We start from the raw sequence: 21,086 nt of genomic DNA, 5'->3' as shown, positions 1-21,086 counted from the left end.
TTATTACTTGCCAGGAACTGCTCTAAGATTTTTTCATGTATTAACTTAATGGGTTGGCCAAAAAGTCTGTTTAGGTTTTTTTTTTTCTGTGAAATAAGACATTTTTCATTTTTACCAATAACTGTTCATTGGGATATTTGGATTATGTCAGCTACCTCCCATGTAGTGTAATGTTGATTATTCTCAATTAATGTCTCGATTTGATCACTATCAACCTCTACTAATCTACCCAACGGGGGAACATCATCCACTGAGAAATCTCTAGCACAAAACTTTGGAAACCACTATTGACATGTTCGATCAGTCACAGCACCTTCTCCATTCACTGCACATATCTTTTTTTGGTTTCAGTTGTGTTTTTACCTGTCTTGAAATAATAAAGCATATATGCCAAAGATGTTGCATATTTTCTTCAATCTTTAATATTAAAATGGCTACACAAAAAGCTGTCATAATACAATCTAAAAAAATTATTTCAAATGAAGTTCAAGACAATTAGGCGCTGTTAGAGCCATCTTACAGAAAAAAACAAACTTTTTGGCCAGCCCAATACTTAATCCTAACAACAGCCCTGTGAAATAGACACAGTTATTAACTATTTTGCAGCTGAAGAAACTGAGGCACAGGGAGGTTATAGTAACTCGCTGAAGTTGGTAGGTGGCAAAGCCGTAATTCAAACCAGTGAGCTTTAGAGACTGCTTTCTTAACCAATGGTGGGTACCGCTTTTCTAAAAATAGGATATTGGCAGGCGATGTATTACAACTGAATTTCCAGTGGAGAAACTGAGGCACACATTTAGTTCAGCATTTCATTTGTAGGCACACTCTGAGTTACAGGGGATCTGTAAGTAGTATTTGGGTTACCTAACTCCTGCTGTGCAGCCAGGCCTCCCTGTTTCTGTAGTCTGTCAAGTGGACATCACATAATATGGCCCTGCGTGCCATATCCAATACTAAGGATGGAAAGCAGAAAAACTCCGTGTGGTTTTTGGCATTGGATCTACTTGCTAAATAATCTACAGTTTATTTGTATTTTTGTCTGTTATCATGTTTATGCTGTGAAGATGACATTTTTGTATTTGTTTCGCAGTTTTAGACATTTATTTATACAAATTGTGTTGATTAGAGAGGAATGCATTGAAGTGTTTGTTTTTAAAAGCCAGTATATATAATTTATTTGTCAGCATTTAGTTGCTGAAAAGCAATGATCAGATTAAGGAAATAAGTTAAGAGATCTAACTATTTAGTCATTCTTAGAACATTGGTGTTTTCAGGGATTTTTATTCTGAAAACTATATCCTATCCCAGTGTACTAATAAGCTTATTATATTTTAGGTGGCATGGTGTAGTTAACAAGCATTGAACTAGGAAGTAGAAGATCTGGAACAGTTATTAGCTATGTGGTCTTATAAAATCATTTAGCCTTTCAGAGCTGCTTTGTTGTGGAGTTATTAACCACCATTATTCTCTTCTGCTTATGGTGTTAAATAAATGATCTGATTTTTACTCAACAAATAAGTTTCTATTTTTTCCAGGCCAAAAAAATACAAATAGGTATTTCCTCCGAACTGTCTTAAAGTACATGGAAATACAGTATTTTTTTAAAAGTTATTGTTTTAGAAGTTATTCTATAACTGTGGGCTTTATCTGTCAGTCAGAGGAAATTCTGTAGCAAGGATTACCTAGGGACCTAATGGTTGACTAGAGAGAGGTCTGTGGTCGGGCTGCAGGAGGCTTGTGAAGCCCTCTGAAATCGATAGGTTTGATGTTGTATGTATGTGTATTTTCCTGGAGAGATGACTGTAATAGCATTCATTACATTCTCAAAAAGTTGATGATCCCCCAAGAGAAAAGAGTGAATGATCCGTAGGTTTGCCATTTGAGAGAATTTTCTTGGAGAAATTAGGTAGTTTTATTTTTTTAACCAGATCACATTATCAACATTAATATTATGATTTTCACATGCATTTATGCTGTTTTTTGTCACAAAATTTTTCAGTTTAATTTGTATTATTCCTGCCCTTACAGTCTTCATGCCCTGATGTTCTTGTAGATTTACTGCTAGAAAGAAGCAGAAGATACTAAAGCTGAAGATAGGGAAAGGCAAAGGATGTTTTGAAGGACCATCTTAATGTTTCTCAAGAAGTATTTTACCTAGACTCCTGGCCTAATCCCATCCTGGCGAACCACTCCCAGATGTCTCCAGCCTGTGCTTTCTCCTGAGCCCTAGCCCAAAGTCTCCAGCTGGCCTCTTCACAGACCACATCTACCCTCTACCCCATTTCTCATACCTACTTTTGTCACAGCCTCAATATTAACAATTTATTGATAAGGCTTGAAGCTTTGGAATCATCTTTTACTTCCAGACTGAACCTCATAGGCATTTTTCAATAGCGAGGCTGGCATAAACCAGGGAAAGCAGTACTGTAATTATACAGGGGTGGGTCAAAGGAAGTTTACAGTTGCATTGTGACATTCTTTTGAGTTAATAACCTGCATGTCTTTTCCATGTGAACAACTGTAAACCTATTGGGTTGGACAAAAAGTCCATTTAGTTTCTTCCATAAAATAAAGGACACATTTTTCATTTTCACCAGTAACTTTTTTGATTTGGATATTTTGAGTATGTTGGCTGTCTCCTGCTATCGGTTTCTAGTGGGTAGAGCCCAGGGGTGTTGCTAAACACCTTCCAATGCATAAGACAACCCCACAGCAAAGAATTACTTGACCAAAATATCAGTAGTACTAAGAAACTTTACAAACTACTTTTGACACATTGCATCAGTCACAGCACCTTCTCCATACACTGCACAAATCTTTGTGTCTCAGTTGGGTCTTTACCTTTCTTGAAATAATAAAACAATATGCTGAAAATGATGCATATTTTCTATCTTCAGTATTAAAATGTCTGCATGTAAATTCACCAATTTTGATAAGTTTTTTAATTCATGGTGATACAACAGTTATCACAATGCAATGTAATAAAATTTGTTACAAGTGAAGTTAAAGGCAACTAAGTACTACTAGCCATCGAATGGGAAAAAAACTCAATGAACTTTTTGGCCAACCCAATACTTTTGCACACCTCTGTATTAAAGGCAGAAGTTTTGTGGTCAAGAAACCTATTCAGCTTTGCTTAACCTAGCAAACTCCAGACTTACTTGACTGTGGGATTTTTCTTATCTGTCATACTTACTGCTTATCCTTAGAACTAGTGCCTTGTAGAACACGCTTTGGAAATGTTGATATTTATTTTATCTATGTATGTTTGGAGGCCATTTCCTCCGAATCAGAGCCTGAAGTGTTGCTAAACTTCAAAGTAGTATTCACATGGCAGTCCATGTAGACAGACTTGGAGGCTGAAAGCTGACAGGAGAAAAGTTGAAGTTTGGGCTGTGAAACCAGAACATTGGTTTGTATGTTCAAGTATTTTGTGAATTATATATTGTCTTATTTGTAACTGTATCTTTCAAGGTGGTCTGATAATATCATCAAACACTAATTCTTAGATTAGTGTTTTATAACAACCTTTCTGGAAAACTCGGTTCTGAAACCTCACCTCTGGTGAGAGACATGAAGACCTGAAGCGCTTAGAAAAGAGCAGCTGAAGAAAAAGAAAACACAGTTATTTGGGATTATACTTATTTTTACATCCATGGAGGCCAAAGTCTAGAGGGACCAGAGGAAATGGTCCTAAACTTTGGAAAAATTGCTTGAATATTTAAGGTAAATTAAGGTAGAATTTCTCAACATCAGTAGTTATTTGTGATGAAAAGTGATGGTCGAACAGACTGTGGGATAATTTCTCCGCAGTGCTTTAAAAAAAAAACAAAAACCTCCAGGTTATGTGATATAGATATTGAGCTGATTCCCTGAGGGGGTACTTACCTCTAAGATTGGATCTGTGTACATATATAAGTACTTATGAAAGAAAATCGAATGCATTATTTTGTATTGAGAGTAAATAGTTGGTAGTTCTCTTTTGAGAATACACTGAACAACCAGACTACGCCGAATAGTTATATATGAAAGGAAATATGTTGGGGACTATGGGTGGAATGACAAGACTTGGTACTAAGAATTTACAGGCACATAAAATATGTACCTACTTTCAGCTATCCCAATTTGAGGTCAAAACTTCGTTGATTTCATCTTTTTTGGCATTTTAAATCTCTTACTTTTGAGAGGTTATCTAGATAAACAACTTCTAGCATAGCAAGTTTACTACTGGGTTCTGGAATCAGACTGCCTAGTTTCACCACCCAACCGGCCAGTTACTTAATCCTTCTTCTCAGGCCTCAGTGCCCTCAACTATAAAGTGAAAATGCTCAGGAAAGTACTCCGGACAGTGCCTGACACATAATACTCAGTAATTATTAGTTGTTGTCAGTATCTAGTATCATTTGTTATTGTATATTTCTTCTGCTGCTGTCCCCTAATCTACTCTGCTTCTCATGCTTCTGCTTTCAGGATTTTTGCACTTGCTATCTATGCCTGAATTCTTCCCCCACCCAGTATTTGTATGATTTGCTTCTTCATGTCCCTCAGGTCCCAGCACAGTATACATATTTACTTAGAATGAGAAAAGGTGTCCCAACAAAATGTCTAATTATTTTCTTCTGAGATCTTTTTAGACATTTAATCAGAAATGCTCTCATAAAATGTTTCCTGCTAACCTGGTTGCCTCTCCCACCTGCCGTATTCTGTCCCAGTAACTTTCAAAACTCACAGAGGCCCAAGCAAGTGAGGAAGGCTCTGCTCCTTACTCTTCCTAATTTTTAATATGGTATGCATCACCCTATATTTGTTTGTTCACTGCCTTTCTCTCGGCAGTAGAGTGTGAGTGCAGGAAGCCCATGGTTTTTTGTTCTACTGTATCTCTAGAAACTAAAAGAATGCCTGATACATGTTAGAATCTCAGTAAGTATTTGTGGAATGAATAAATGAACTGACATGAGGAAAATAACTTGTGCCACGTGAATTTAAAGGAAGGAAATCCTTGTTTCTGGGTGGGAGAAATCACTGCAAGTTTCATAGAGGAGGCAGCATACAAGTCTTGTGAAATATCTGTGTATAAAAAACCTAGAAGAAAATACATCAAACTACTAAGGGTATTTATGCTATTACTTGAGTTGCTTTTTGTTTTTTGTTCTGGAAGATGCCACACTTCAGAGTTAAGCTTCCTTGACCAGAGGTTATAGGTTTGGATTCCCATATGATGTGTGGCCTACCTTAGTCCTTCAACTCTGTGGAAGAATTTTAGATATGAACATAAATTTAGGCATGTTCAAGTAAGATATTTATTTCATCCGTTTAAACTCTTCTCAGAAATTTGAGATGGTGAGAAAGTTCTCTCTGTATAAATAAGTCTTAATATTGACAGTGGATAGAAGTTTTCCAAGATTCAGATTTCCCTTTGAAATGACTAGATGCTCCACTTGCAACAAATACTGTTGTTGGGTGTGTTTTTTTTTCATCGAAATGACAGATTTATTTCGTTCATTTTCAAGGAAATGTCAGACATCTAAGCATGAATAATCACAGTTTGTCAGTGAGAAATGGTGTTGTATGGAAGAGTAGCTAGTTCAGTTTGCAGCTCACAGTCACACATGCAGTTCTTGGAGACACCATTGCACTTTGGTATGCCTCAGTTCATCAAGTAAAATATCGAAATGGCATGCATTCAGGAGTCAAGATCTAATAAAGTTAATGATGTGTGTGCTTCAGCAAGGGCATTCTTAAGTGAAAATGGCTTCCCCCCCTGTGAGCACGCAGTGAAGAATACAGCAACTGCTAGTGCACTGTGGAGCTGCCGCCTTGGTCTGTGCTAAGGCACTAGCAGTTGGGCCATCACTGCTTTTGCACTATTAGTGCAAATATCAACACAGCAAAAGGCGGGGAATGACATTTTAATGTAACCGTTAAAATAAAATGTTACCTTTCAGATCCTTAAAAGGTAATGCCAAGGTCCCCAGGAATTGTGCTAGATGACATGGAGTAGGCTAAGCGTGTGGCGTAAGTGGTGATGGGCCAGACAAGACAAATAAAGTCAGAAATGGAAAAGGGGTAAATAGATGAGAAGCATCTTGGAGAAGAATTCCACAGAGCTTTGTGGAGTAATATGGGATACAGAACAGTGATTCAAAGAGGACTTCACAAGTTTAAGCCTGATTGAGGAGCACATAAGAGACACTTGATAAATATTTGTTCAAATAAATTAATAGTTGCAGAATGATTTCAGTTACAGAATGATTTCTGTTACAAAGACAGTAAAATTCAGAAGGGGGGGAGCTATGATGAAGTTTGGATGTTTTATTAGAAAAGAAAGAGATACCTCTGAAATTTCTTTTCATTTTCTTGCTGTGGTTACTCTAAAAAAATGCTAATGATAACTTTTTTTGTTTTCTGTGGAGAATAGCAGTTCTTTAGCAGTGTCCTTAGAACTAATAGAAACTGATACGGTCAGTACCTTTCTTCAGCTCTGACTGAGGGATTACCAGGGTGTGCAAGTGCAAACATGTCCTGTTGAAGAGTCCTGCAGGTTTGGAGGGTAACCAATATGAGGCATCAGTGTGGAACAGTAGAATATGGGCTAGGTATTTTTATTCTGCCATGAACTTTTAGAGTGTTTCTTGTTTTATTCTGATTAGGATGTATACACATCTTTAAGAAACAATAATGAGACAGCTGGAAGTCCATTGAGTATAGTCTGGTGGTTGTACTTGCTGTCTGTGGCATTGTTTTCTGGGGTCGTTGGAAGGGTTGGCAAAGAATCCTTATTACAAGTGATTCAGAAGGTAAGAGATGGTGACATCTTTGCAGTCTGTTGTTGAGGAGTTTGATCCTACTCCTTCCTTCTAGAACCATATCCTTTTTGTCCTTACTGGGCCCCTCAGTATTTATTGAGCCTCTATGTTGCATGGCTGTTACAGAAAATGTCTTTCCTTTCTGTAGCAGACTAATCCTCTGGGGGACAGGTAGGTATGATGTAGGGTGGACTCTCAATCCTTAGCCTGATATTTCAGACTGTCTGGAAGATGGTGCAGTAGTTCAAGAGTGAGTGGTAATGATATGAATTAGACTAATGATGGGAAGTTTGGGTATAGGTGGCATGGAGAGGTAGGAAAGCTGAGTGAAGCAAGATATGGAATTAGATTTTGGACAGATTGGTTGAGATGATGTATTTAAGTAGAAAGGTGTCTACTTCTCCCATTTCTGTCCTCCCCACCCTGCCCTCCACCACCACCCCCCCCAGAGTGGTGGAGTAGCAGAGTCACATATAAAGTTAAAAAAGGAAGAGCACACATGAGGACAAGACTTCTTCAATGATGGGAGGCAAGAGAAGGGACATCTGCCTTGAATTTTCAAAGGAAGAGAAGTTCTTATCCAGCTTCTTCCTCACTTTACTATCCAAGGAATTCAGGGAATTCAAGAGTCAGGGTTTTTTAGTCTCCCTGTTGAGGTATGATATGACACTGAATGAGTGAAATATGATACAAAAAACCTATGCTGTAAGTGCACATGTATGCCAAAGTTACAATCTTTAGGAAAAGGTTTGGTATTATAAGTTACTGAATATTTTCTAGTTGAAACAGATAAGAATAATGGAGTAAATAGAGATAGAATTTACCTACAATTGTTGTTATCAGAATTTTCTTTCAACATGTGTGCATCATTTTTTCCTTTCATTGCCTCAGTGATAAGTACTTATCTTTCACTGTCCCTACATGCTTCCCTCCATCCATGTCATTCTTAGGAGGTGACAAAGTTGGTGGATATAAGGAAGTGTTGGTGGTGCTGAGTGATAGGGTACCAGATGGACAATATCATTATAAAAACTTGTTCATCTTTCCCTTCTGCATTCCTTGTACATCTGTCCTCACACCATCCTCCACCACCCTTTTCCCTTCAATAAAAACTCAAACTCCACCCTGGCTGGTGTAGCTCAATGGATTGAGCACAGGCCTGCGAACCAAACAACCGCGGTTCAATTCCCAGTCTGGGCACATGCCTGGGTTGCAGGCCAGTTCCCAACAGGGGACACATGAGAGGCAACCATACGTTGATGTTTCTCTCCCACTCTTTCTCCTTCCCTTCCCCTCTCTCTAAAAATAAATAAACAAAATATTTTTTAAAAACCCTCAGGCCCCAAACCTTCAAAGAGCATTGAGTAGAGATAAAGCCTTTCGTAGAAACAGGCACCACAGAGTTATGTTTACTTTTTAAACTGTCATTCAGCTTGAACAGTAATGAGTTAGTCATTGTCACTTCTATTTCATAGTCATTATGTTGACATTTTTCTTTTAGGGGTCTCATGTTTCTGGTTAGTGCTGTGATGTTGATTCACTAGCACTACTGGAGTCTGTTAATCATATAAAATGCTTTGGTTTGGAATGTTGAGATTGTTTTTTCTTCAGTAAACTGTGGTTACATGAGGTTTGACAAACTTTTTTTCTTTCAAAAACCAAAATTGAAGGTTTCTTTTAATTACTGGGCAGAGTTGCTATTTTTACAGTAGGTTTGTATTGTTTGTGTTGAGATTTCTGTAGCTGTTTTTATCGTGCTGTAATGCAGTATTTGAGTTAAAATTTGAAGAATATTTCTATAGCATAATACTGCTCCTATAAGAGGTGATCATATGAAAGGTCTGAAATTTAAATCAGGATATGTTTTATAAGATTTTTAGACAAAGTATTTTTTAAATATAATTTAACTTATTTTGGTGGGTTTTAGAGTGAATTAAAGCCTGAAAAGTAACCTTAGTAGGATCTAATAATTTTAGACGTTGTTTGACGAAATTACTCATTTACCTGTTAGGATCAGCTGTGTTGGGGGACAAATTTTTTTTATGTGACCAAAATTTAAACTCATTTTTTAAAACTCATAACATTTAAGTTATTTAAATTGTTTATTACTTAATTCTTTAATTAAGATGTTTTAAACATAAACTTAATATTAGAATAGGTTTGGATTTATAAAATGTCACAAAGATAGCATAGTGTTTCTTCATATTCCTCACCCAGTTTCTTCTTTTGTTAACATCTTACGTTACCATGGTAGGTTCATCACAACTAAGGAACCCACACTGGTACATCACTATTAACTAAACTCCACAGTTTATTTGGACTTTACTAGTATTTCCTTAATGTCTCTTTTCTGTCTCACAGTCCCACCAGTAAACCACATTGAATTTAGTCATCATGTCTCTTTAAGCAGAATTTTCTGATCTCTGAAAGTTTCAGACTTACTGTTTTTGACAAAAAAGTTTTGGGGAGTGCTGACCCAGGTATTTTGTAGTGTTTTCTCAGTTTAGTTTTGCCTGATGTTTTTCTCATGGTTAGACAGTTAAGGATTTGGGGGAGGATGAAATATACATGCTATTAACATAACATCACTGGTGATGATGACCTTGATCCCCTGGTTCTGGTAATGTTTTCTAGGTTTCCCCATTGTAAAGTTACTATTCCCCGCATTTTCATGTTGTGCCCTGTGAAAGCAAACCACTAAATACAACCTCACACTTAGGGAGTGAAGAGTTAAGCTTCACCTTTTTGAAGGAGGGAGTACCTATATAAATTGCTTGAAATCCTTTTCTACAGATATTTGTATTTTTGCCTTTGAATTACTTGATATTTAGTATGGGTTTGGGATATTTATTTTATACTTTGGGTTATAAACCAATACTCAAATTGTTCAAATTGTTCCAGGTTAGTCATTGAGATCTCCTTTGGGTTGTCCCCTGTGTCCTTTTAATATGCCCTCATCATTCCATTTTTAGTACTTCCTTACTTTCTGACAATATAAGGTATCTCAGGCTCATCATATATGTTTCTGCCCCAGCTTTATAATCAACCATTTTTCCAAGGATGCCAGGCTCCTTTTATTGGAGAATAGTATAAGAAATCAAGATGTGGGCTCTGGGTGTGTTTGTTGTTACTGATGTGTCGTTACCTCTAGGCCCTGTCAGTAGCTGAGCTAGGAAATATATGTACGTATTACTAACCCAAGCATTCATACATGTCTATAATTATTTCTTTACTTACCTATCTGTATATATTTTAAGCTAAACTTCAGTTTATAGCCATGTCTCTGAATCAAATCCAGCACCACATGGTTCATTCTAGTCTTCTCCCACTGTCCATCTGCAGCCAGCCTCTTTCTCCAGCTGCGGGAAACCTGGCTTCCACTCTCTGCCCCCATCTATTTTGTGTGTGTTCGGCCTCATTATACTTGTACAGCTTTTTAGGAATTGTCACAATTTTGTTTTACAAGTTTTCGATCCAAACTGCTCTTTACTTGATTGTTTACCTCTTTGAATTAATAATTAACACCATGTGCTGATAATTATTCTGTGGATTTCCCCATGGAATAACCAATTTTAGTGTTAATCCATGCTGTGATGCAGGAACTTTCTCTGTTTTATGGGTGAGAACAGAAGGGCACAGAGGGCTCTACTGGTTTGCCCAAGGTGCCCAGATAGGAAACGGCAGAGCAGCAGTTGAACCCAGCCTGCCTGCCCTTGGAGTCCACACGTTTGGCTGCACTGCTGAAAGTAGGTGTGTGAGAACATGGAGCTAAACATCGTGTCGTGTCGGGTTCTACTTTTTAAAAAAGCATTACTTTTTTGCTAAGGAAGGAGGGTCGGAAGTGACTCAGTGATACCAGAAAATCCCGGAAGTATCGCCCTGGATGTGAGAGGGGACAGTGGTTAGAAAAGAGTAAATTTCCTTAAAAAGGCAAACATGCAGAGATGGAACTGTATACTTACTAAAGGAGAGGTTTGTCTTCTTCTGGTTAGTTGGGGAGATTGTGCTTACAAGAAAAGTAGTTTATGCTTTTGCAAATGTTCTGTAATAAAACATGGACAGCTCCCCCCCCCCCGCCCCGGCAAACCATCCCTCCATATTTGCCGGATTATTTTTTCCTTCTGGTAGAAGCATGTGGTTCTCACCCCCTTCACATATGTCTCTTGCACAGAGGAGAAAGGACTGGGTCAGAATTTCAGTCAGCAAAGGCTTTTACCTGGCAGCTGATCAAGTCAAGAAATAAATCAATTGAAGGATTTCTTTTTCTTTATTAACGTGCAGAAACATCTACCTGTAATCCAGTCTGTTTCACTAGAGGCTTTTTAGCATCCGATTTCATTGGCCAGTGTACATAGAAAAGTTGAGTTATTCTGGAGCTTTGTTTTCAAACACTGCATCATTCCCCATTCCTCCACTCCAGTATCTGTCTTAAAATTTTTAATAGCTTTATTGAGATATAATTCAAATACCATGCACTTCACTCCTTTCCAATGCAATTCAATGAGTTGTGCAATCAGTCTGACTTAAATTTGAGGCTTAAAGTCAGAGACAAGATAGTGATAAATGGAATCTGTTCATCCAAATGTTGATTTATAATTCTGTATTAACTGCTAATTTTGGAAACTGAAGGTGCCTGTTACTGCCTAACATTAGCTTATAAGGATTGGAGAAACGTAAAAAAACCTTTGAAACAATCAGAATGTGGTTTGTGTGTTTAGACCGCAGTGAAATAATGCACACCACTGCCTTCTTTTTACCATGATTCCATTTTCCTTTCTTCTCTTTAACTGGCTATTCCTTTGTTCCCACTCAGTTTTAGAGGCATTTAACCCCATAAAACTGTTTCAACGAAGTCATAATTAAGCTGAATTGATATTGTGTTTATTACTTTTCTAGCAATAAATGCAAAGAGGAAAAAGATCTTTTTTTATGTGCTGACAATTTTCATTTCTTTAGTTACAGAGCATGTTAAATTTCTCCTGTTGCTTAAGCACATTCAGGTTAGCTACATAGAAAACCTGAAGAAAACTTGAATCATCAATTTAAATGCTGTTCAGTTTGTCTAAAATGATGGCCATACATTTGGAACTTCTTGAGAACTGTAACTTTTAAAAAGCACTTCAATTCCTAGAAGGAATTTACAAGTACAAGTTGTAATTTCACTGAAAACAAAATCTGCTTGTGAACCACGCATACCCAAGTTGCACCTGCCTCATAGAATTGCTTATAGCCTCTTGAAATTCTTAGTTGTTCCAAAATTGTTGGTGACAATTATGATTCTCTGTAAGTTTGGTGGGTTAATTTGGGGTAAATGAATTACCATTTAAATAATGAATTATTTACATAATATTTGCTTTTCATACACATTCAAAGTAATAGATTGGTACACACTTTTAAAAGAATTGAGGCACAATAGGTGGGGTAGGAAATATCAGTCTGTAAGCAAGTGGAATTGGGATATTGGGTTAGTTTCTCAAAAAATAGCACTGAGCCCTGGCTGGTGTAGCTCAGTGGATTGAACACAGGCCTTTGAAGCAAAGGGTCGCTGATTCAATTCCCAGTCAGGGCACAGGCCTGGGTTGCAAGCCAGGTCCCCAGTAGGGGACACATGAGAGGCAACCACACATTGATGTTTCTCTCCCACTCTTTCTCCTTCCCTTCCCCTCTCTCTAAAAATAAATAAATATTTTTAAAAACCGTCACTGAAACATTTTTTTAATTTTTTAATCTTTACTTGAGAATATGTTTATTGATTTTAAAGAGAGAGGAAGGAGGAGAGAGAGAGAGAGAGAAATAGAAACAAACACTGGTCAGTTGCCTGCTGTACGCACCCCACCAGGGATGGAACCCGCAACCTAGGTATGTGCCCAGACTGGGAATTCGACCCACAACCTTTTGGTGTGTGAGATGATGCTCCACCCAACTGATCCACCTGACCAGAACTGAAACATTCTTTAAAGAGAATTTATTTTTCTGAAAAATTTGCTTAATGCTATTATAATTTGAGGTGTTTTTGAGTTGCTATTTGTTTCTTATTTTTCCCAGAATAGTATTAAAAACTATTTAAAAGAAGACTTTAATGTAAAGGTTAAAAGCAGGACTTTGCTTTTTTCTCTGCGCCTAGGGAGCACTGATCTTTGGAGAAGATTGGCGCCTTTCTTTGCTTCTCGTGTTTCTTTTTCTTTTTTTTTTAAAGATTTTATTTATTTATCTTTAGAGGGGAAGGGAAGGAGAGAAACATCAATGTATGGCTGCCCCTGGTGCGTCCCCTGTGGGGAACTGGCCTGCAACCCAGGCATGTGCCCTAACTGGGAATCAAACCATGATTGCCTGGTTCACAGGCCTGCGCTCTGTCCACTGAGCTACACCAGCCAGTGCTCTTATTTCTTTTCTATAGAGAGTTTGGTGGGTGTGTTTCTGGTTCCCAGGCTTCTCTATTTCTTTGTAGATGTAGTTTGTGGTAAAAGTATCAAGACTGAGAGAAACAAAATCATAAGCAGAGTATTTTAATGATTACACTGATGATAACATTTAGCCAGCAGATATGCTTTGAGCTACTCTTCCTTTATGGTCACCTTGGGAAAGCGTAATGAGAATCTGTGAATTACCGTGTGTGCTGTTAGGCCCGTGAGTGGCAGAGTGATCCAAAACTAAGCTTTCCTGAGCTTCTTAATCAGGTCCCAGGCATCTTGCACTCCAAGAATCCTCCAAGTAGCTCTGAGAAAGACAGATGTGAGCAGACTCCTTTATGTGGTGACATACTATGCCTATCTCTACCTGCCTTGCATTCCCTATGACTTTTTCTGATTGTGTTCTTGTCCGTTTTGTCCCTGTTCCTGGAATGTGCACCTCTGCCATGTTGGTCGTTCCAAGTGTAGCACATGGATTCTCACAGTTAATCCCAGTCTTTGTTAGTGACTGGCTGTGACCTATTTTTGACTGTCAATCATTGGTTCCGTATATTTTGTGATTGTGCTTATTTTCACCTGTGCTGGACCACTGACTCCATATCCAGCCCCTGCACCAGCCTGCACTGACCTGGTCGCCACCCTCAGGGCCAGAGGATAATGGTGAGAACCTTGGTTCTGCTCCTATCACTCCCCTTAGATGAACGACTGGTCAGTAACTTAAGCGCTCAGGGTTGCAGTTTTCTCCTCTCCTGCTAAGTTCTCTTTAAATATCATTTTCATTATGTTAACATTTGTCTCTTGAAAGCAAATTCTGTTTTTCTTTGTGTACTTGTGTTTTTGTTCCAAAATCATGTATTGAGATTCTTGGCTGTTAAAGTTAAATGACTATAATGGTTTTAAGTAGAGTTTGTTATATTAATGTGTGGGCACCAAACCAAAATTTATATAGATGCAGAGCTTTACAAAAATATTCTGAGGTTTTTTTCAGCGTTACCAGTTGCTTTGTCATGATTATAGTCCTAATTTTCTGGAACTGTGAAATTCTAAGTTACTGAAGTGGATGAGGGTTATTGCATCAGTACAGGGAACTCTGAATTCTTGATTCTGGCCGGCTGTTGGTGGTATATACTAACAATCCATGTAGCATTTTTCCGCCTCTTGTATCTATTTAATTCAGCGGCCTGTTCCTGAGCTAGAAATCTTCTTTCTTGTTATAAGACAGATTAGCAGCCCTCCTCCACTATTCTAGGTTAGATATTTCTCTGATGAAATCAGAAAAACTTAAATAATATTGAAAAAGAGAATGTTGTACATAAACGTACATAGCATTTTGTTTCTGCTTTTTAGAGAGAAGTTTTTCAAAATACTTTTAGTGATATATTTCTGCTATTTTTAGTGCATTGTTGGAATTAACTCTTAGAAACTGTGTGCTTAAGCACTTTTGACCCTCTTAAAGCACCTTTGTCCCTGAACCACTCTGTCCTTCTCTTAGTGACTGTGAATTATACTCTGTCTTTACATTTATTACAATACTATGTAAATAGGCATATATGCAGACTAACAAAACCAGTGATTGCATATAGAATCTGGATAATTATTTTTAGTCTGTTTCTGCCCACAGTGTTAAATTACTGTGTCATCTTTGGTTTTTAACTCTGAGTTTATTTCAGTATCTACTATGTTTTATTTATTTTTTCTGATTTCTGCTCTCTCTGCACACTAAATTTTTTTCTGAAGAAATTTGCAAAAGGTAAGTGCTTGTACCAAAGCAGCTAATCTGGTTTCAAATGGATCTTTATTGAATTTCAAAGATATTACTCATTTTTAACTACCTTTCATATTCCCATACAGTACCTATTTTCAGGTCTTCGGTTTTATTTACAGAACATGGCATTTGATTTTTAAAAAAACATAAATTCAATTAATCACACATGTATGGAGCACTTATTATATACGAGCACTACTCTCCCTGACCCTAGGTACGAAATACAAATAACACAGTCCGGGAGCTTACAGTCTCAGCAGGACAGGCAGACATACAAACAAGCAACACAGAGCAATTTATTTTAGCAATATATTTTAAGTTTTGTGGTGTAGTATGAGTACAGATTCTGAGTATGCCAAGACAAGTTACAATGTGGAAATTACCTTTAGGGTTTTTTTTCTTTTTACAAGATGCTTTATGGAGATGTAATGGATATAAGGTAAACTGTGTAAATTTTATGGTTTAATAATTTTGGCATATTCATGGTTTGATTTAAATCTATCCTCCTGCTATTTGGTTTCTATTTTTCCCATCTGTTGTTTTCTTTTTCCTCTTTTTCCACATTCTTTTGAATTATTTTTTATGATTCCATTTTATATCAAGCATTGCCTTATTAGCTGTACCTCTCTTACGTTTTTAGTGGTTGCTCTAGAACTTTATCTGTCAACTTTCAGTTGATTTTCTACCACTTCATGTGTAGCATAGGGACCTAAAACAGCAGAGTTGCATTTATCCCCCTCTGTCCTTTGTGCCATTGTTCTCAGATACAGATGGGACAAAAGGAGGTTTACAGTTCTTATGGAAAATAATGCAAGGATTATTTAATAACCCAAGAATAAACTGTTTTGCATGCTCACAACTGTAAGCCTACTTCTGCCCCACCCTGCATTTTACTTGTACAGTAAGCCTCACAGTACACTGTTGCTATTTTTGCTTTAATCATTTATCTTTTAAAAATTTGAAAATTAAGAAACCTTTTATATTTATTATTTCTGATAACCTTAAGTCCTTTGTGGCAATACATGTTTTTTTCAAGTGTCCTTTCTCATGTTTGAAGGATTTCCTTTAGTATCTCTGTTGTTGAAGTTTGATGGTGGTGAGCTTTTTCTGAGCTTTCGTATGTCTAACAAAGTATCTCACCTTCATTTTTGAAAGATGTTTTTGGTTTATAATTCAAGGTTGGCTCTTTCTTTTGCTATAGTACTTTAAGATGTTGTCTCACTATATCTAGTTTACATCGCTTTTAATCAGAAATCTTTTATACTTATCTTGGTTCCTCTATACTAATATGTGGGATTTTTTTCTTGTTTTTAATGGTTTTCCCTTTATAACTGTTTTCAAACATTTGATGATGGTGTGCCTTAATGTTTTCTGCATGTTTCTTGTCTTGGAGATCATCAAGGTTTCTTTTACCTGTGGGCTTATAATTTTCATGAAATTTGTAAAAATTCTAACCATTATTTAAAACTTTTTTTAAAGATTTCATTTATTTATTTTTAGAGAGAAAGGAAGGGAAGGAGAAAGAGAGGGAGAGAAATATCAATATGTGGTTGCCTCTCACATGTCTCCCACTGGGGACCTGGCCTGCAACCCCGCCATGTGCCCACACCGACTGGGAATCAAACCAACAACCCTTTGGTTCATAGGCCCGCGCTCAATCCACTGAGCTACACCAGCCAGGGCTTAAAACTTCTCTGTTTACCTGTTTATTAGGCCATTTGAGGTTGTTTCACAGCCAAAAATGACACTATTTCATTTTGCATAGTTTAGATTAGATATTTTTAAAATTTACTAATCTTTTTATCTGTGGTGTTTAATCTGTTATCCTATCCAGTGTATTTTTTTAACTTAGTTACTTCAGTTTTCATCTATTAATATATGGGTTTCTTAAATATTCCATCTTTCTAATTGCTCAATCTTTACTTTCATGAACATATAGAATGTACTTAAAATATTTTGTTATTTTATTGCCCTAATAAAATAATGTGTTATTTAATATCCTTGTATACTGATTCTATTTTTGGATTATTTTTAATAAAGATTTTATTACTTTTTAGTGAGGAGTGGGTGAAGGGAGGGAGAAAGAAGGAGAGAAACATCCATGGTTGCCTCTTGCACATCACCAACCGGGGGCCTGTCCTACAACACAGGCATGTGCCCTGACCGGGAATCGAACCTGCAACCTTTCAGTTTGCAGAAGTATGTCCAACCCGCTGAGCCACACCAGTCAGGGCTCACTAATACTAATGTATTCTTGAGCTTTGTTCTGTGGTACCATGAGGTTATGTCAGAAACAGACCCTTTCAAAGTTTGTTTTTAAACTTAGGTGGGAACAGAACAGCCTGTATTTTAGGGCTAATTTTCCCCAATACTGAGACAGTATCCTGAGTACTGTTACTGGTTGCCTCTTAAATTATGAGGTTTTCTACTCTAAGTGGTGGGAATAAGAACTATGCCTTGCTCTTAAATGAGATTTGGGAATTGTTCTCGCTCCTCCTTTCTGGTAGTTCTGCTTTAAATCTTAGGTATTTCTCACACACATGCAGGAATTAGTACTGATCTGAAAATTTGAGATGGAAATGGATTGTCTGCAGATATTGAAGGTCTCTTTCTGTGCAGTTCTCGCCTTCCTGGTGCTCTTTGTTTCATGAGTTCTAGCTGCCTTGGTTTCCCCATGTTCCAGCTTTCTCCCCTCAACTCATGGAGACCATCAGATTCCATGTGGGTCCCCCTCCCAGCACTGAGGCCTGGAAGTTATCTCTGGGCTAGAAGCTGGGACAGTTGTAGAGACCTGTCGGTAGGGTTTTGCTCTTCTGTTTTCAGGAATCACTGTCATGTACTAATTGATGTTGTCTCTAAAGACAGCTGTTTAATATATTATTTATTTTTTTAAGGTTTTTGGGGTAAAACTGATAAAAGGACCAGATAAAACTGGTCCTTGTTACTCTGTCTTGGTCAGGTGCCATACTTTTGAAAGCTAAAAACCACTGTATTTACTCAATAGTTAAAGGGAAAATTACAGTGAAAATTGCACAGTATTTATACAAATGAAAAATTATTAAAAGTATGTATACAGAATAAAGCAGGACTTGCAGTCATAATATACAGTTGTAAATTCATTTATTAAAAAACAAGAAAGAACAAAAAATACAACGATTAAGTACTTACTTTCCTCCCCCAGAAATTAGAAAAAGAACAGAGTAAACTCATAGGCACTAGAAGAAATTTAAATAATAAGGAATGGCAGAAATTAAAGAAGAAGAAAAAGAGCTGCTTAATAAAACCTGAAGCTGGATATTTGAAAAGATGTAAAAAAGAAAAACTTCTGCCCTGGCTGGTATGGCTCAGTGGATTGAGTGCTGGCCTGTGAACTGAAAGGTCGCCTGTTCAATTCCCAGTCAGGGCACCTGCCTGGGTTGCAGGCCAGTTGGGAGCGTGTGAGAGGCAACCATGTATCTCTTGCACATTGCTGTTTCTTTCTCCACCTCTCTTTCTCCCTCCCTTCTCTTCCCTCTAAAAAGAGTGAATAAATAAAATCCTTTAAAAAAATCTACAAGGTCACACAAGAAATAAAAGCAAAGGCATAAGTAATATTTATGATTATTAAGAACAAAAAGCAGATATATAGCACATGGTTAAAAACTCTTTAAGGAAATATTATGAACGATTTGTGCTAATAAAAGTTAAAGCCTAGATGTGTGGACTGTACAAGTCAAGACAGACTGGAGGAGTCTATGTGATATTTCAGAGGAGAGATGGTGGCTGAACCCTGAGCACTAGGAGTGGAAACAGAAGTAAAAAGATCCGATGAAACATAATTCTGTGACCGGAGTGGCGGAGGGTGGCAGGGAAGGATCGAGGCATTGGTGTATAGGGTTCTGCTGTGATGGTGGATGGCGTCGTGCAGTGGCGTTACACCTGGGGAACAGCAGGGTTTGCGTGGGAAGGGCTGAATCTGAGGTATGTGGGGGACAAGTGGCATTGTCTAGTTGGTTAAATGGGTCTGGAACTTAAGAGAGGCCTTGGTAAATTGGCTGCTTATGTTGCCACAGGAATGGGTTCTTGTTTTTAAACTCACCAACTTGTTTTTCTTTTTTGTGAGCATGCCTTTAAAAGTTCCCAGAAATATAAAATACCTTTTTTTATCAGTTTCAACCCTCCCCCATATAAATATTATTTACCCAGCTAGATCTTAGATATGAGAACAAAGATCCCACTTAGAGCAGTCTCTTGTAATAAACACTAAAATGTATGCTTGTAACAGGAGCCGTTAACTTTTTGGCACAGTTTGTATGTAAGTGCTCAGATTTCTCTGAGTGATATGGCTGTGACTTAGATTCTGTTTCTCTAGAAGTCATTGCCAGGCTTACTTAACCCAGCTCCTGGGCAGCCCGGGCAGCCTTTACGAGAATATAGCCATTTTGTCTTACCTTTTACTTAACTAATAAAGTCCTAAAAATACTTTAAAACCAGGCCACTTCCACTTATTAGTGAGGTGCAAAAGGTAGACTTTCTTTTCTTCTCCCTCTTCCTAAACAGAACTCTCAGCCACCCCAAAGATAGAAGCAGGATGGCTTTCTTTGTTATCAGGAAGAGGAGAATATGGCAGATAGATATTGGAAGTGGCCCTTCCTCTCGTGGGTTCATTCCTTGACTGAATTGGAGGCTGCTGTGTACTTCCTCCACCAGGCCGCTTTTAGCATCATCTCAGCCTGACTTGTTTTGAACTGGCTGTTACTAAAACCTTTATTATCTACATTGTCAAAAGTGCTTGCTGCCTGTCACAAGTGTTGCTAATTTTTATTGACATATAAAATGCCACTATGTCTTGAACAAGTTCAACGTTGTTTTTTTTTGCTGCATAGCACAACGTGAATTTTCAAAGTTCAAGGCATTCTGATGGGTGTGAGGTAATACCTCATTGTGGTTTTAATTTGCATTTCTTTTCTAAAAAATATATTTTATTGGTTATGCTATTCCAGTTGTCCCCATTCCCCCACCCCCCATTTATTCTCCTCCTAGGCAGCCCTGTACCTGCCTTCCCACCCTTATTCCCCGCCCACTTAGTTCATGTCCATGGGTCATACATGTCCATGGGTCATAAGTTCTTTGGCTTCTCCATTTCCCATACAATTCTTAACCTCTTCCTGTCTATTTTGCACCTACTATTTATGCTTCTTATTTCCTGTACCTTTTTCCCCATTCTCACTCCCCCCCCTCCTCTGATAACATTCTGTGTGATCTCTATTTCTGTGAATCTGTTCCTTTTCTAGTTGTTTGCTTAGTTTGTTTTTGTTTTTTGTTTTCATTTATTTAGGTTCGGTTGTTGATAGTTTTGAGTTTGTTGTCATTTTACTGTTTATAATTGTGATCTTCTTTTTCTTAGATAAGTCCCTTTAACATTTCATATAGTAAGGGCTTTGTGATGATGAACTCCTTTAACTTGACCTTATCTGGGAAGCACTTTATCTGCCCTTGCATTCTAAATGTTAGCTTTGCTGGATAGAGTAATCTAAGTTGCAGGTCCTTGCTTTTTTTGACTTCGAATACTTCTTTCCAGCCCCTTCTTGCCTGCAAGATTTCTTTTGAGAAATCAACTGAGAGTTATATGGGAACTCCCTTGTATATAACTGTCTCCTTTCTTTTTCTGCTTTTAAGGTTCTCTTCTTATCTTTAATCTTGGATGTACCTTGGTGTGTGCTTCTTTGAGTCCAACTTCTTTGGGACTCTCTGAGCTTCCTGAACTGCCTGGAAGTCTGTTTCCTCTGTCAAATTGGGGAAATTCTCCTTCATTGTGTTTTTAAATAAGTTTTCAATTTCTCGCTCTTGCTCTTTTCTTTCAGGCACCCCTAGATTAAGATGTTGGGATGTTTAAAGTTGTCCCATAGGTTCTTGAGCCTCTTCTCACTTCATAGAAGTCTTGTTTCTTCATTCTATTTCAGTTGAATATTTCTTTCTTCTGGTCCAAACTATTGATTTGAGTCCTGGTTTCCTTCCCATCACTGTTGGTTCCCTGTACATGTTTCTTTATTTCACTGTGCATAGCCTTCACATTTTCCTCTATTGGAAACCACACTCAACCATTTCTGTGAGCATCCTGATTAC

At 37.6% G+C, this 21,086-nt stretch overlaps 1 protein-coding gene across 5 annotated transcripts in view; it reads left to right on the top strand.

The window, feature by feature from the left end:
* MAP4K3 (mitogen-activated protein kinase kinase kinase kinase 3) overlaps positions 1-21,086 on the top strand; it is a 126,395-nt gene that overhangs the window by 2,455 nt on the left and 102,854 nt on the right. The gene's annotated exons all lie outside the window — the stretch shown is intronic.

The sequence above is a fragment of the Sturnira hondurensis genome, unplaced genomic scaffold (assembly GCF_014824575.4).
Source record: "Sturnira hondurensis isolate 20B ecotype Veracruz unplaced genomic scaffold, ASM1482457v3 Scaffold0016663, whole genome shotgun sequence".
Classification (NCBI taxonomy): Eukaryota; Metazoa; Chordata; class Mammalia; order Chiroptera; family Phyllostomidae; genus Sturnira; species Sturnira hondurensis.
The sequence above is the reverse complement of the archived record's forward strand: the minus strand, read 5'-3'. Positions and strand labels throughout refer to the sequence as shown.